Source organism: Pteropus medius, unplaced genomic scaffold (assembly GCF_902729225.1).
Source record: "Pteropus medius unplaced genomic scaffold, Ma_sr-lr_union100, whole genome shotgun sequence".
Lineage (NCBI taxonomy): Eukaryota > Metazoa > Chordata > Mammalia > Chiroptera > Pteropodidae > Pteropus > Pteropus medius.
Window position 1 is genome coordinate 12,471,139 of NW_024349802.1, and position 15,596 is coordinate 12,486,734.

Sequence of the window (15,596 nt, forward strand, 5' to 3'; positions counted from 1 at the left end):
GAGACTCCTAAGTAAGTTACCATGTACAAAACAGGTAAATTTTTGTTGGTAATTCTCAGTAAGATTTCTTAAAAATACGTGTTATCGATAACTATTTGAAACTCTTCTTCATTTATTTTCGTGTTTATTGTATTCTTCCCATCTTCTTCCACTTCCGTCTCTACCCCCATATTCCCTCCGTAACATAAGCTCCATGAAACAGGGAGTTTACCTATTCTCATTATATACCTCTAGAGTTAGAATAGTGTCTGAGACATAACATGTGTTTAGTAAATGAATTTTCCCCTCATTCATCCAACAAATAAAAATGTTCCTTCTCTTTTGCTTCTTAATAGGTTAGTTATGAAAAAACTAAATAATATGTTAGTTATGAAAAAAGACATGCATATTTATGTGACATATTTATATGCATAAATATATATGCATATATTTATGCATATATAGGTGACTGAGTTTTCTCTTATACTTTTGCTCATTTGTTTTGTCTTATGCTGTATATTAACTTGGCAATGTGCAGCATCATTTGTTTTTAAAATATTTGTCTGCTCTGTGCCAGGCACGGTTCTCAGGAGAAAATATCCCGCATCCGTGGAAGTTACATTTTAGTGGGGAGAGATACAGTAAAAAATAAATACATCCTCTGTCAAGTGGGGCTGAGTATTATGAAGAAAACTAAAGTAGGGCAACGGGCTGGTCAGGAAATGTTTCTTATCAGGGGGCATTAGAGAGCGATTTGAATGAAGTGAAGGAGCAGACCTAGCAGATAGCGGGAGGAAGAGAATGTGGGCAATATGGGAAATATTAAGCTCTTGCCTCACTCGTGATGTGGCAGGGAGGCTGGAGCAGAGCAGCGGGGAAGGGTGCCGAAGGTGAGGTGGGAGAAGTGGGGCATGTCACAGAGGGCTTGGAGGCTTGCTATGGATTTGGAATGTGACCGCGTGGAACGGGGAGGCCCACAGAAGTTCTGGAACCAAGGGGTGCCTAGACTGGGCTTAGGTTTTCAAAAGGTGGAAAGAATGGGTTGGTGAGAGGGGAGTGGCGAGAGCAGTTAAGAGACTTTGTAGAAACCCAGAGGAAAGGATGGTCACCTGGCCCAGTGGATGAGAAATGGTCTGTGCTGGATATGCATTGAAGGCAGGACCAGTAGGATTTGCTGATTGTTTGGAGATGGAATGTGAGAGAGGGAGACAGGGAAGGCTCCGAGGCTTTCGAGAACACTTGGCAGAAAGTCCTGGCCATTTAGTAAGATGGAGGAGACTGAGAGACACAGGTTTGGGGAGAACTCAAGTCGATTTGGGGTTCTAGCATAATTTGAGCAGCCTGGTAGAACCTGTAAGGGAGAGGCCAGGTGGGCAGTTGCATATGAGGGTAGATTCCTAGCTTGAGACCTTCACTGACATGATGACCACTGAGTCCCCATTAGCCAAGAGTTCAGGAGGATGGGGCCAAAGGTGGGTTCAGTGTCAAGCTACCCATCAGTGCTGAGACAGAGTGGTCACAAATCCTTATTCCTGGAGCAGTGCTCCTCCATAGTTACCAAGGGACTCTGTTAAGGAGCCTCTGAGCTCCCACCTCTCTGAGGCATCTGCAGGGGCCTTGTTTAGTCTGCCGCCTTCATGTTAATATTCTATTCCTTTATCTCTCTATACCCTTGTGCTATTTATTGATCAAAGAACCATAAAGTGACTTGCTTTTTACAAGACAGAAGACCACAGTGTGGAGGTTAACTTCAGGGATTACACATTTGGCTTTGTACTGCTACCTGGTGGCCCACAGGCTAGAACACGTAAAAGCACCTCGTTGTGACTCCCAGTGAAGAACCTTCTTAGTCTGAGAACATTTAGTAAGTGATAGCTATGACAGGGGCAGGGGGGCTTCAGGTCCCCTCTTTGCAGAGACTTATGAACAGCCATCTTTGGTGGCTCCAAAGACGGGTGGCCATTAGGAATGATGAGAGAGCCTGCCACTGTCTACTCCAAAACAGGATTTAGTTCTTCCTAATCTTGAGAGTCTCTGAAATTTCAATTCCTTTATAACACTACTATCTTTAGTCCTCAGGGATCCAGTGTAATTAGCTGATGAATTCCTTTTTCCTTGAACCTAAATCTGAAGACCCACGGGCCTTTCCCATAGCATAAATAGAATTCTATTCTGGTGCATATTGTTTCATTCACAGGAAATAGTCCATGAATTACATCACAGACCAGTTCTACTATGTTCTGTTGACGTTTATTATGGAACTATTATGGGAATGACACGGTTCCTGTCCCCAGTAGCTAGTATGTGCCATCCATGTTCAAGATTCTAAAGCTGGGGACAGAGGTGGGAGAAACATAGGTGAGTGAAATTCTAGGACATCTCGCCATCTTTTCAATGTTGAAATATTAGCAAAACTTTCCTTCAGATATTTCCCTAAGCTCATAAAGGTGGGTATGTGGCAAAGCACAATACTTTTCCTTACCTCTGCTATTTGCTGAGCTGATAAACCAATTTATTTTTGGACAGTAGTTTCAGGGGAAGGGGAAGTAGGTTAGATTGGTGTTGCAGACATCGCTAGTCATCTCCCAGTATCCACCCTTCCCTTCTATGGTAATAGCTTAGAACCCCAAATTTAAGCCGTGCCTACAGCCGTTTGGCATTAAGACTGCGTTTCCTAGCTTTCCTTGCAGCTAGGCAGGCAACAGACGGAGTTGTGACCAGTGCAAGTAGTTTCGTAAAAGTGTCTAGTGGCAACTCCTAGAAACTCCCCTTAAGAGGCATAATGTGTATACACTTGGTCCGTTCTTCTTCATGTCTTTCTCCATCCTGCTCCCTAAAACGTAGAAACCGCCATCCTGGACCATGAGGTTGAAGCCACGCTTGATGGAGCAGCAACAGAGATGGTGCAGCATATCATACCCTGAGAGAAACAGTAACTTTTATTTAGGGCGCTGTTATTCGAAGTTCGCTTGTCATCACAGCTGAAGCTAATCCCAACCAACACATCTAGCAAAACGTTCCTCTAAATCGAGTGCTCAAGGATGTGCCTCACAGTGTCAGTCTCAGCTGCCAAGAACAATGTGCCTGTCCCCGCCAACTAGTCATGGCGTCTTTAGTCACTCCAAGACATTTCACTCTGTCGTCAAGGTCCTTCATAAAAGCCTAATGTAGTGAGCATCACCAGTTACCTGAGTATCAAAGTGAGAATAATGGTTTCATATCTAATGTGATTCGAGCTCACATGTCCCCTCCGCCGCAGGGGCTGGTTCCAGCGCACACCATTGTCCCCCACTTTTGTATTTCTAATACCTGGACTCTAAAGCCAAAAATGTCTGTGAAGGCAGATGAGAGGAACGCCTACTCCTCCTCGATGCTGGTTTTTATTATTACAGAAGTTGTGCATGTAAAAAATTCAAACGGTACTAAACTATGTCGGGGGAAATGTGTCCCATATCCCCAGTCTCGCTCCCTAAAAGTCACTATGTCAAAAGCTTTTGCGACTCGTCCTTCTAGAACTTTTCCAGGTGCATAGAACCTTCTTTTTCAAAAAAGCATAACTATATAAATGTGTACGTATGTAACATAAATGCTACACTATAATATACTTTTTAAAAAATATAATAATAATTCTCAGCATCTTTCCAAACCAGCATACGTACCCAATGATTTCTGTCTGCATAGTATCCCATCGTACAGTTGATGTACCATAATTAAATTAACTGTTTTTCTGCGACAGGTTTGCTTACACGTGTATGTTTGTGCGTATGCACCAGTAGATCTGTAGAGGCGATACCGAGCATAGGACTTGCTGGGTGAAACTGGCTGTTAAATGTGTGCATAGTCGTGTCCTCTGCAAATACACTCCCACCAACACTGTTGAGGCTGCTTTTTAAACTCAGGTTCCCATTAGGAGCCACGCTTTGACATCCACTTCATTTCCTACTCATTTATTACTTTGGTTATTTGGGTTTCTGGTCAGAGAAAGCATGGTATCTGACTTTTCAAAAGATAAATGAGAAGCAGGTGATCTGCTCCAGGATAATACTATGTATTGTTTAAAGTACGTTCTGAGCAAAAGTTACATCTTATTGCTGAAAGGATGCTAGTGCTCGTTCCTGTTTAAGGTGTGGGCATTTTAAATGCTCAGGAAATGAAGGAAGTGGCTGGAGAGCATTGGGGAGAAAGGATCGGTGATGCAGCTAGGAATAGAAAGGCCAGTCTTCTAGATCCCAGGCTCCGGAGAAGTTATTCCACCACACAGACAGAAGGGACTTTGAATATCATTGGAAATGGAGAGATACCTTATGTAAAGGCTGGGAAAAGGTCCCAATTTAGAGCTTATTCAGTATCTTGTGATCTCTAACCACCCATCCCTACATTTAACACTTCCCCTCTTTTCTCAGAATCTTTGAAAAACAGCCTTAGAGTATGCATCGGTAGTAGGGTGGTGATGGAGGATTTTTTTCACATTGCCTCTGGTGCCCAATGAGCTGCTTGGATAAATGCTTAGAACAAAAGAAGCTTTGTATCTGTTCTGCTATGTTCGTGCTCCCTAGACTCCTGCCTGTTACCTGTTTAATTTAGAAGAGTTCTTTGTATCAAAGGGAGACATGGGGAGTTAGAACATTTTCTCTGCACTCATGAAAGGGCTGCTCGTAAGCCCAAACCTTCGCCTCATTTCAGGGGACCGGCCCTGCCCAGCCTTCTTGGCGAAGCTGTCTTGGAAGTAGGTAGCACCCTCTCCTGGGCGAAATCCAAATGTTTTCTACGTGTCCTGAAGTCATCTAGGATAATAACGGGCATTTCCCTTTCTCTGGCAAGCTCTGCCCCACCACTGCCCCCTCCTGGCCCCTTCTGTTTTTTATTTGAATGCCGCACTGAGCCGTTTGCCAAGGCGAAGGAGTAAAATTGGAGATTCCAAGTAAGAGATTTGCTAGGGAGTAAGAACTTACTTGAGTACTACTGGTGCAGGACACCAGGGCAGAGGTGTGAGTGAAAAGAAATCAAAGCTTGTAGTCAGTATAGAGAAGGAATATGAAGAATGAATAACTAAGTGCACATTGAATACTATTTAAAGCAATTACAAGACAATCAAAGCGCTAAAGGGACTCTACGTATGGCAGAAATCCTAGAGCGGGCGAGGTGATGTTTGTTACCTGCCAGTCAGTCTCTTCATGAAATGGCAGACACTAGGAGTTGCCCAGAGGATGGGGGTAAATGCCCACCTCTAAGAAGGAGCCTCTGGAATAGATGTATTGAAGCTTTCTGTTATTGAACCACTTAACATAAAACTGCAAATCTGAAGGCTTTAGGACACTTCGACCACAGACTTCTACAGGCTTCTCTTCTCTTCACCAGTCACTTGTTTCTCAATGAAATTTGCAGAAAACTGAGAAATTTTAATGGTTCCTTCTCAGTTATACTCAGTGTTCCAGTTTCTATTTCATCCAAACTCTTGTTTTAATTGGCATATAAGTTCTGCTATATTTAACTCTGGCTACATGCTAAAGACTATGGGCGTTGTTCATTTACCTCATAAGTCAAGGATTATGTCTGTTTTGCTTGTTTAATTTTCAGTGCAACAATAACAGGCACATAATAATTTTGTATTCTTTCACCTGATGCTCACAATTACCTGATGGGATAAGAACTATCTTTATTATCCCTATTTTTACAGATGAGGAAATCAAGGTTCAAAGATGTTCAGTAACTTGCCAAGTGGCACAGGTGGGATCTGAACGTGGATGTCTAGCTTTAGAGACCTTGTTCCTCTCCACCGTGCATATTGTCTGTCTTGGCATTTGCAAGTAATTAATAAATATGCGACTAAGGAAATGATCATGTTATCAAGTATAGTTTATTTCAAAAAGATTAATGTGATTTGGACATCACAAAATTGGGCTAGGGGGGAAGTAAAGCGTTTCTGGTATCTTGGGAGTATTTTGTTAATAGAAGAGGCTGTGAGAGCAGGATTGGCTTACTCTTGCAAAGCACACGGCACAGACCTTCAGGGTCATGGCCAAGACTTAATGAATGCTTACCGTGTTCCAAGAACTGCACTCGCTCAAAATGAAACCCCACTGTTTCATTTAATCCTCATGACAACCTCACCTCACAAAAGAGGCTCTGAAAGATGAAGTGACTTGCCCAAGGTGACGCAGCTAGGGATGCGGGCAGTCAGGGCACTCCGCCGCTGCTCCGCTGGACTCTTCTCAGATGCCACAGGGAGCTTCTAAGAGCCGTACTCTCTCTGGCCAAGTGGGAAAAGTCAGACTGTCCCGTGAGCACCTGAACAAATGTCCCACTACCTCTGGAGTTCGGGGCAAGAGGAGGGCTGGAATCTGCCAGGATTCTGTCAAATGTGTGTGCTGGGGAAGGCTCTTCCTGGGCCTGAGGGTTGGAAGGCATGTGTCTGCTCCAGGCAAACCCAGAATGGGCCCAGAAGAATCATGTCAAGGCCTAGGAGAAGACTGCAAATATATTTGGACTCAGTCTCTAAAGTTTGACCTCTCATCTTCAGAAGCAGGAGTGAGTCTTGTAATTTTGTAGTTTCTAACTCTGCTGGTTGTGCCATCAGGACTTAATAGATATGAAGGAACGAATGAACAAATGAGTGAATGAATGACAGACAAGGCAAAGGCAGTTCGTGTTTGGTTGGGTAGGAGTCTGCTTAGGAATTTATTTCTTCCAGATACGTATATAAAATAATGGTCCTAGTTGCTCTTATGAAAAACCTCCATAAAATATTGTTTCAGCTGGATTTCGAGTTTGGGGATCCGGAGACAGAATGTCTGGGTTCAGTTTCTTGTTCCGCCACTCCCAGCTCTTTATTTGCGGCAAGTCACTGAACCTCTCTAGGTCTCGGTATCCACTGTAGGGTGCTGTGAGTTTATGCAGGCGAAGCACCTGGCTGGGGTGAGCATTTGGTAAATGCCAGGTATGGTAATAGTAATGCCAGTGTGCCCGTCCAGCTGGAATCAGTGTAGCCTCTGTGCTTTACAACACAGCTGCGAGTTGTGTCCTCTGCATGCGAGTGCAAAATCCTCAGTCCCAAATTGAACCCAAACATAGAGGAACAAACACCTGGCCCTAAATATAATTTCCTCTTGCAGCTCATTGCAGGCATGAGGAAATCGCCAGGGGCAGGACCTGGGAGTGCGGCGGCAGCCCCATAATTTCCAGAGCCCTTCTCCTAGACTGACACATAATTGTCAGATTGTTTTATGAGAGAAGCTTCCTGCCCCCTTCCTGACTTGCTTCCAAATGTGCTCATTCCCGAGGAAGCCTCACTTCTCCCTCTCGCCCTTAATCGCTCCTTTCCTGCCTGCCCTAGCCCCAGGGCTGGGGTGATTTCCTAAATCACTCAGAATTGGCTTCCAGCACTGGCGCCCAGGGTGGGCTGGAAGAGAGGGCAGCGTTTGTTCTAAGTGGCTTGTGACCCAGAGGTCAGAGATGCTTCCATTCTGTTTGATGTCTTTCCCAGGGGGCCTTTCCTCACCCACCCCTTCTCCTTTCCTCCTGAGCTGGCTTTAATTCTAAAGTCAGGAAGGAATTAGAGAATTGAGTCCTGCTGCTTTCCTATCCAGGGTGGCAGCGAAGGCCCGAAGTGGACAGCAGGAGTTCTGCCTCAATGCCTCAGCCCTTTAGTCCCTCCCACACTCAAACCCCAAGTCAGAAGATTCCGTTTCGAACTGAGCTCTGTAAGATTCACACAAGATATTCCTCTCCTTAAGGCTTTTCCCTCTTTTTCTAAAAGCCCAATCTTAGGAGGAAGTGAAAAGCCCTAACATTTTTAGCTTAATTTTCCCCATTTGAGGGATTTCAGAGGAAGCAGCGTGAGGCTTTTTGTATTTTAACTATTTTTTTTTATTATTACTAAAGCAATACACAATCATAAAAATTTTAAAGAGAATCATTTCCAGACGTAACCACAGTTAACAGCATTTTGTATATCCTTCCAGAAATCTTCTAGGCACACAAGAGCATACAAACGTATATCTTTTTTTTTTTATTACCCAAATGGAAGTATATTGGACATCTTGTTCTACAACTTACTATTTTCACTTAGTACATTTTGGATGTTATCCAGTTCAATGAATCTAGATTTACTCATTTAAAAAATTGCTATGTAGTATTCAACTGTGTGAACATACTAATGTATTTACCTGCCCCCATTAACGAATAGATTGTTTTGCTTTATTTCAAGCAGTGCTACAATAAATATCCTAAATTTACATCTATCTCTTATATTTTTAAAATAACTTACTTAGAGGCACTTTTTTTGGATTAAAAGGTCTGGAAAGTTAAAATTTTGACAGATGTCACCAAATTGCCCTTCAAAAAGTTTATGCCATTTTAAACTCCAGAATGAATGTATGAGAATGCCTGGTTGTGCACATCATCACATATATGTGTACAATCAAACTTGTTAATTTTGCCGATCTTAAAGTAAGTGTTTTCTGTTATTATTTATATTACTATTTCCTTAAGCTTCCAACCTTATTCCCAAATAGCGACCACTTTTTTTCTGAGAATTTTCTGCTCATGAAAATTTTCCGATTGAATTATTTACCTGGGTCTTATTGATGTGAAGATCTCTTTATGTATAAAGGAAAACAATCCTTTTTTGTCATAGGTATTTTCAACTGTCATTTGGTTTTGTTTATGATATTTTTTCCGTATAAATTTTGAAAATTTATTTTAATGGCAAATTTATCAATTCTTCTTCTTTTTTTTTTTTGCTTCAGGATATGCTTAGAAACTCTTCCATAAACTAAGAATTTTTTTTTAGCATCTACTTTTTCTATTTTTTACATTTAAATCTTTAATCCAACTAAAATTTGGGGGAAGAAAAAATTATGCAAAAAGGTTGATTTTATTTCTCATTCACCTAATTAGTTGTTTTCATACTGTTTATTAACTAATGCATCTTTTCTTGGCACTTTCAAAAAAAACTTAATATAAGAAAAACACTTATTTTTTCATGATGGCTTTCTCACTCTGTGAAGCTCTTCAGAGAAGGAAGTAATTTGAATCTTGACTGACTTTAAAGATGCTGAGACCCATCTTCCAAAAAGTAGCATATTAATTGCTAGTATTTGATAAGACTTTGGGAAATAAATTAATCTTAAAAGGGATTACCAGAGAGATTTCCATTCTTTAGTCAAGAAGCCCTTACTGCCTATCGGTATAGTGGCCTATGGGATCTCACAATGATTATAAGCAATCCTTGCCCTTGGGAAGTTTATAATCTAATAGAGAGGTGTCAGGTCTTTCCTTTTTTGGAGGCACATGTACATAAACAATTCATTAATGTGTCCTGGGTTTCTTGAAAATGTAAGGAAAGGAGATTCAAATTTGTTGAATCGATTCTTTTGGGAAATAAGCTATTGCATAATTGAAAGTTGGAACAGGACATCAGGAAACATTGTAAGGTACCTGCATTTTAGGAAAATATATGTTGTTTGTATTCTTGTGTGTTTTCATTTGTCTTAGAAACAAAGTCCTTCCTGAGGAGAACGCCCCCCTCATGTTTAGAATTTCAGAGTTGGGAGGGTAGGAAGGAGAATAACTACTCATTATTATCCCCATTTTACTGAATTAAAGCTCTGTGTCTTACCCACGCTCACTACTAAGTAGCAGAGTAGAACTGCAATCTAGCTCTTTCTACTCAAGAGTTGTGATATTGTTAGGGGCCTACCCAATAGCTACTCACCCAAACTGTTACGTGCTCTGGCCACTGGTTTGTATGGGGTTAGCATGCCCAGCCCAAGACAATCAGGCCATCCCATTTCCTTTTATAAATATCCTTTTTACAGACTCTTTTGCAGCTAGAGGACTGTGTTAGTTTGCTAGGGCTGCCGTAACAAAATACCACAGACTGGATAGCTTAACCAACAAATTTGTTTCTTACAGTCTAGAGGCTAGAAGTCTAAGATCAAGGTGTGAGCAGGATTGGCTTCTTTTGAGGCCTTTCCCTTGGTTTGCAGATGGCTGCCTTATTACTGTGTCCTCTGTGTGCATGCATCCCTGATGTCTCTCTGTGTACAAATTACTCCTTAAAGAACACCAGTCACATTGGATCAGGGCACACCCTAGTGGCCTCATTTTAACTTAATCATAGCTATCTAAAGACCATGTCTCGCAATATAACCACATTCTGAGGCACAGAGGTTTAGGGCTTCAACATATGAATTGTGGCAGCACCATGCAGTTCATAACTGGAAACAAACCTAGTTTGGCCATCAAGACCTGAGGAGGAATGGAAACTGGGTGCTACTAGGATGAATTTTCTTCCAAGATCAATAGGCCCTTGGGAAGAGAAAGTCTTTTAACCCCCTACTTGCGTCCAGTTTCCGACGCTGATGCCTTGAGCTGTGGCAGCTATCTTGTGATCAGCAAATGAAAAATATATGCACAAAAACCCTCTATGTTGGGTTTGATTAAGCAGAAGGATGGAAAGACCTGCTACCTTCACAAAATTGCTGAGTTGCTAAATGAAGCCCGAGATCATCCTTATGCGAGTTCTACCGTTGCTTATTAGGTTTTCTGTTATTTGCAGAAAACATTCCTAACTAACATAGAATTTCATTGTTTCTTCACTGGGCTATACTGACTCCCAGGGAAAGCATGGCTGTCCTGTCTCATGTTAATTTTAAAACATTGGGATGCTGCTTAAATCTCTCCAGCTTCCCTTAGCAGCCAGCTAGGGCTCATCAGCCAAGAATTCATCTTAAACCTTCCTGAGCCCTTTTACCTTTCCTGTTCATGCCAATTACCCAGAGAGAGAGTTTTAGGAGTTCATTTTCTGCTAAGTTGAGAATGGCTTTTGTTTATTTCTAAAAATTATTCCTACAAAGTTCTGAGGGCTTATTTGGGTTCTCATATGCAAGGATTGAATGAACAAATCTGTATTTTCTCAGTGTATGAACTCTGATTGTTATGAACCTGAAACATAGCCCTTCTTACTATGATCATTAGAACTCGAGGGTGAGTGTTCAGGGAGGGTTTTAATTTTCATTTTAGATCTTTCTTTACAATTTTACCATGGTCAGTTATTACTTTTATAAATTAAAACATGAATACAAATTGTGATAACTTGGAAAGGGGGGAACAGAAACTATCTCCCCATCATCCTCTTTCTAAATGAGAGCCCTAATATTTTTACTCCATTATTAGATACTATTTTATCTCTTCAAGTTACTGTTCAAGGAAATGTTCCCTCATCTTGTGAAGGGAAGAAATGCTGGAATGGTAGGTGTCATGAGATGACACATCAGAAACAGTCTTTGGAGATATTCTGTCTAGGTCTGAATTCTACCTCTGCCCCTATCAGTTTTATGACCTTGGGTCAGTTACCAAACCTCCCTAAGTTTCAGTTTCATCATCTAAGAAATGGGGATGAAACTATGATTCATGACATAGAGTCGTTGAGAGGATTCACTATCTACTATCCGTCAAGGGCTTGTCAGCTCAGTGCCTAGCATATCATAAACACTAAGTGCCCGCTATTCCTGTTGCTATTAGATTTTTATGCTGCGCCATTATCATGGATTTTATTTTTTCAAATTTATATATATTTTTAACTTTTTGTTTTGGTATAATTTTAGGTTTAAAGTTGAACAGAGAAGTATAGGTAGTTTTTATATGTCCCTTACCCAGTTTCCCCCATTTTTAACATCTTACATTACCATGGTACCTTTGACAAAACTACGAAACTAGGAGACACTGATACATTACTCTTAACAAAACTCCAGAATCCCATCCAGGGTACCACATTGTATTCGGTTGTCATGTCTCCCCAGGCTCTTCCAGTCTGAGAGTTGCTCAGTCTTTCCTTGTTTTTCATGATCTCAACAGTCTTAAGGAACGAGTTCTGGACTTTTGCATAGAAGTGGAAAAATCCATGCCACTTTCCCCCGACCAAACTTTTCTGTTTCAGAGTCTTCTGAGCCCACAGAAAAAAGTAGAAAACATTGATTGAAGGAAGTGAACCGTGTTTTTTCCCTCTGAGGGTGTACGTCTGCCTTTGGAGGAGATCCTTTTAGAAGATTCCACTTGCAAATGGGTTCTATATATCGATGGACCTGATCGATGGAGTCTCTTGGTGGAAAACTTTGATGTATTTGTGATAGGCTTGGTAACTGGTAACTAACTCTTGCTTCTCATATCTATTGAGTCCTGGGTGACATCAGAAGTTCTATCAACTCTCATCCTGAACTCTCCCCCTTGGCCCAAGTTGCATAGCCCTATAGCTACCCCTTCATCTCTAAAAGAAGGAGAAAGTCTCCATTTGAGCAGATCCACAGCTGTGAACACAGATACCTTCTGGGGCTTAGTACTTTTCCATTCATTGCCATGTCAGACAGCCCCGAAGGACATCTGAGGCCCATTAAGTCCAGATTTACATTCTTCTCCAACAAATGGCAATGCTTCAGAAAGTTTATTTAACATAAAGTACACTTTTTAAAAAGTTTTTGCTTCTAGAGTACAGGAGTTTATGTGACTTCAATGCCCCTCTTTCTGGGATACAATAAACAAAACAGAGAAATGGCAAAGTCTATAGGTTTTTTTCTCTCTCTGGGTGAATGGCTAGTTTATAATACTGTAGGGTGAAACTCCTATGTAGAAAGGAAAAAGAAAGATTGTTTTCTCTTGAGCAGAGTTGTTTGTGTTCATATTTATGGAAGCTGATTAGTTTTGGAAAACCTAACTCCTTCCTTATCACTTTTCAAGTTACCTTTATTCTTTCTATTCCAAGTTGCATAATTTATAGCCCATGCATGTGTAAAGTCTTGGGATGGACCTTAGAATTGATGGAATTGAATGATCTAAAACTGTTTCTTGTGCAAATGTGTATGCACGCATGTGCATGCACGCACACATGCCTGAATTGCCTTTCTCTTTGGGGTTCTGTCATAGTCTGCAGGGTTGATTGGTTCCAGCAGAGCCTTTGAATTAACCAAATCAAGAACTCAAAGTAAGGAGATATTCCCTGGAGTCAGACAATCCTTCCCAAAGTGAATTTCAGAGATTTTTATTTTATTTTAACAGCTTTGTTGAGATATAATTTATATACCATAAATTAACTTTTTAAAATTGAGGTACAATTGACATATAACATATTAGTTTCAGGTGTACAATGTAATGATTGGATACTTGTATATATTGTAAAATGATCACTACAATAAATCTAGTTAATCTCTATCATTCAGAAATCTTTAAAAGAGTTTTTGAGCCAAGAAATGCCACTTTGGGGTAGATCAGGCATCAAGACAGAAGTCTGGAGCTAGGAGAGGTGGGGAGATTGGAGTTGGAGGAGCAGAGAGATGACATGTAAACAACAAATGATCACAATGGCATTTAACAGAGAAACAGGTCTTGATAGTAAACATCTCAAAGAACTATACAATGATTAGTCATTGATGGAAATACTTTATAGGAAAAAGTAGTCAATATTTGACTAGAGAATTTTTCTCCTCAGTATTAATAGGTCAAATTTAACATGAAAAAATTCCAAGGAATTATCAGATTCAGGTGGTACTAGAGTTTCATGGTATTAAATATTACTAGAAATAAGTAGGTCCTGGGAAGAGCTGGAGATTATATTTGTTGCAGTTGTATTACTATAATGGGATTGGGTCTACCTGGAACCAAAAGTTCCTGCCAATACATCAATGTTAAAATTCACTCATCTATCAAAGTTTTAACTGCCTCTTAAAGTTATTTTTTGGAATATTATGAAGAATTGTCTAGTACTCATTTCAGAGGTGGTAGACACATTTTGCTTAGCTTGGCACGAAGTCATGTAGCAAATTGTTGACAGGCACAATTCCAGGCCACAGCCTCTTTAACAGAGCTCTGGGAACCAGTGTTCTGAGCTTCTTTCCTACTCTGGAGCCTGCTGCATTTCATAAATAGCAATAGGAGTGGGACTGAGGACCCAGGGGTCCTAGAGATTAGCCGTGGATGTTCTTGGAATAAAGTCTGGAGCAGGTGAGGTGTGTGGAGCTAAGGCCAAGTCCTAGTGTAAAAGTGGTCAGCTTGGAGCTGAGCCTCACTGCCCACATTCCCCACCCCAAGGTGCCAGGCGAGCACGGAAAAGTGGCCCCACCCTTTAACTTCCTTCCTGTTTGAGACTCACAGCCTTGTTTTCATTCTGCTTTCTCTAATGTCTTTCATCATGATTCTAATACCCATTGTGTCAACATACTATTGTTGAGAGTCATCAAAAAGGCACCACTTTTGGAGAATGTGCCAAGGGAGAGCAAGGGTGGCTCCTCATGCCTCCCCAGTCCCAGTGACTCCTTTCCCTGAATGAGTCTGTTTAATGAGTCAAGAATATTCCATTAACCAAATGCGTGCAGCTGCCAACGGGAATGTTCCAAAGAAAATAAATGAAAACTTGTCTACTTTGTACTGTTTTTATGGGCAGTCTCTTTTTAAAATCATGGAACATGGGCTGTTTCTTTTCAGGTTGTTGCACATTAGAACAAACTTACACCAAAAGGCCTGGGAATGTTTTCATGCAGTGATAATTCACAGTACAAAATTTACAGTACTTTACACTCCTCTTTCCTCAGCGCCTAAGGCACTGCCGGTTAAGAAACTAAACCCCGAAGGAGGCACATTAAGTCTTGGAGCCAATGACTTCCAACTGAATGCAATTACAACAACAACAACAACGAATCAATAACAAAGATTATTATTTTAAAATGTCATCTATTGATCAGACCTTATATACTTGCTTTATATCTCTCTTAATAACTAGTCAAGTCTTTAAATGACAAGTCTTTAAATGTCATGAAAGTTTGAAGGAGTGAAGAACACTGTCAAATAATCAATGTCATCATTTTCTCCACTTTAGAGAATATGGAGTTCTTTTGGAATTCTCTTGAAGGGCTAATATACCTCTTTTTAAAAATTTTTTAATTAAAAAAAATTTTTTTTAGGCGAGGCAACCCTTGGTTGACCTCACAGATTGCAAGAACCTTGTTCAGCTTACGATCCCTTATTTTTTAATTTTTTATGCCTACAGCACCTGGTCTTTCTAGGTGGTCTCCCATCCAAGTACTAACCAGGCCTGACCCTGCTTAGCTTCCAAGATCAGACAGGATCGGGCTTATTCAGGGTAGCATGGCCATAGACAGAAAGAGTTAATATACCTCTTCGAACTCCAAATTCTCCTGCTTATTATTATTCCCACTTTCTTTTCAGATGAAGAATCTGCTTATTTTTAGCTAACTAGTCAAGAGAGTCCATGTGGTGAAGTGGGTAAGAATCTAGGCTTGACCTCAGGCAGACCTGAGTTCAAGCCCTAGCTCTGCCACTCATATCCTGTGTGGCCCTGAACAAGTTATTTAACCTCTCTGAACTTGTATTTCGCCAACTCTAAAGTGCACAACAGTGAGAATTAAACAAGGTCACATATGTGGAGCCTTTGAACTCTTTTCAGGAGACAGACTAGCAAGATGATTAAGAGCAGGGACTTTAAAGTCAGCCAAGCTTGAGTCTAATTCCCACCTGTGTGACCATGGACAAGTCACTTAACCTTGCTAAGCTTGTTTTCTCATCTGAAAAATGGTGACAACAATAGTATCATCTACATCATGATAATT

The 15,596-nt window shown here is 40.9% G+C and overlaps 1 pseudogene; it reads right to left on the reverse strand.

Moving 5' to 3' along the window:
* Window positions 1-15,007: 15,007 nt before the first annotated feature.
* LOC120581673 (uncharacterized) lies at window positions 15,008-15,126 on the reverse strand (annotated as a pseudogene).
* Between the last annotated feature and the right edge of the window lie 470 nt (window positions 15,127-15,596).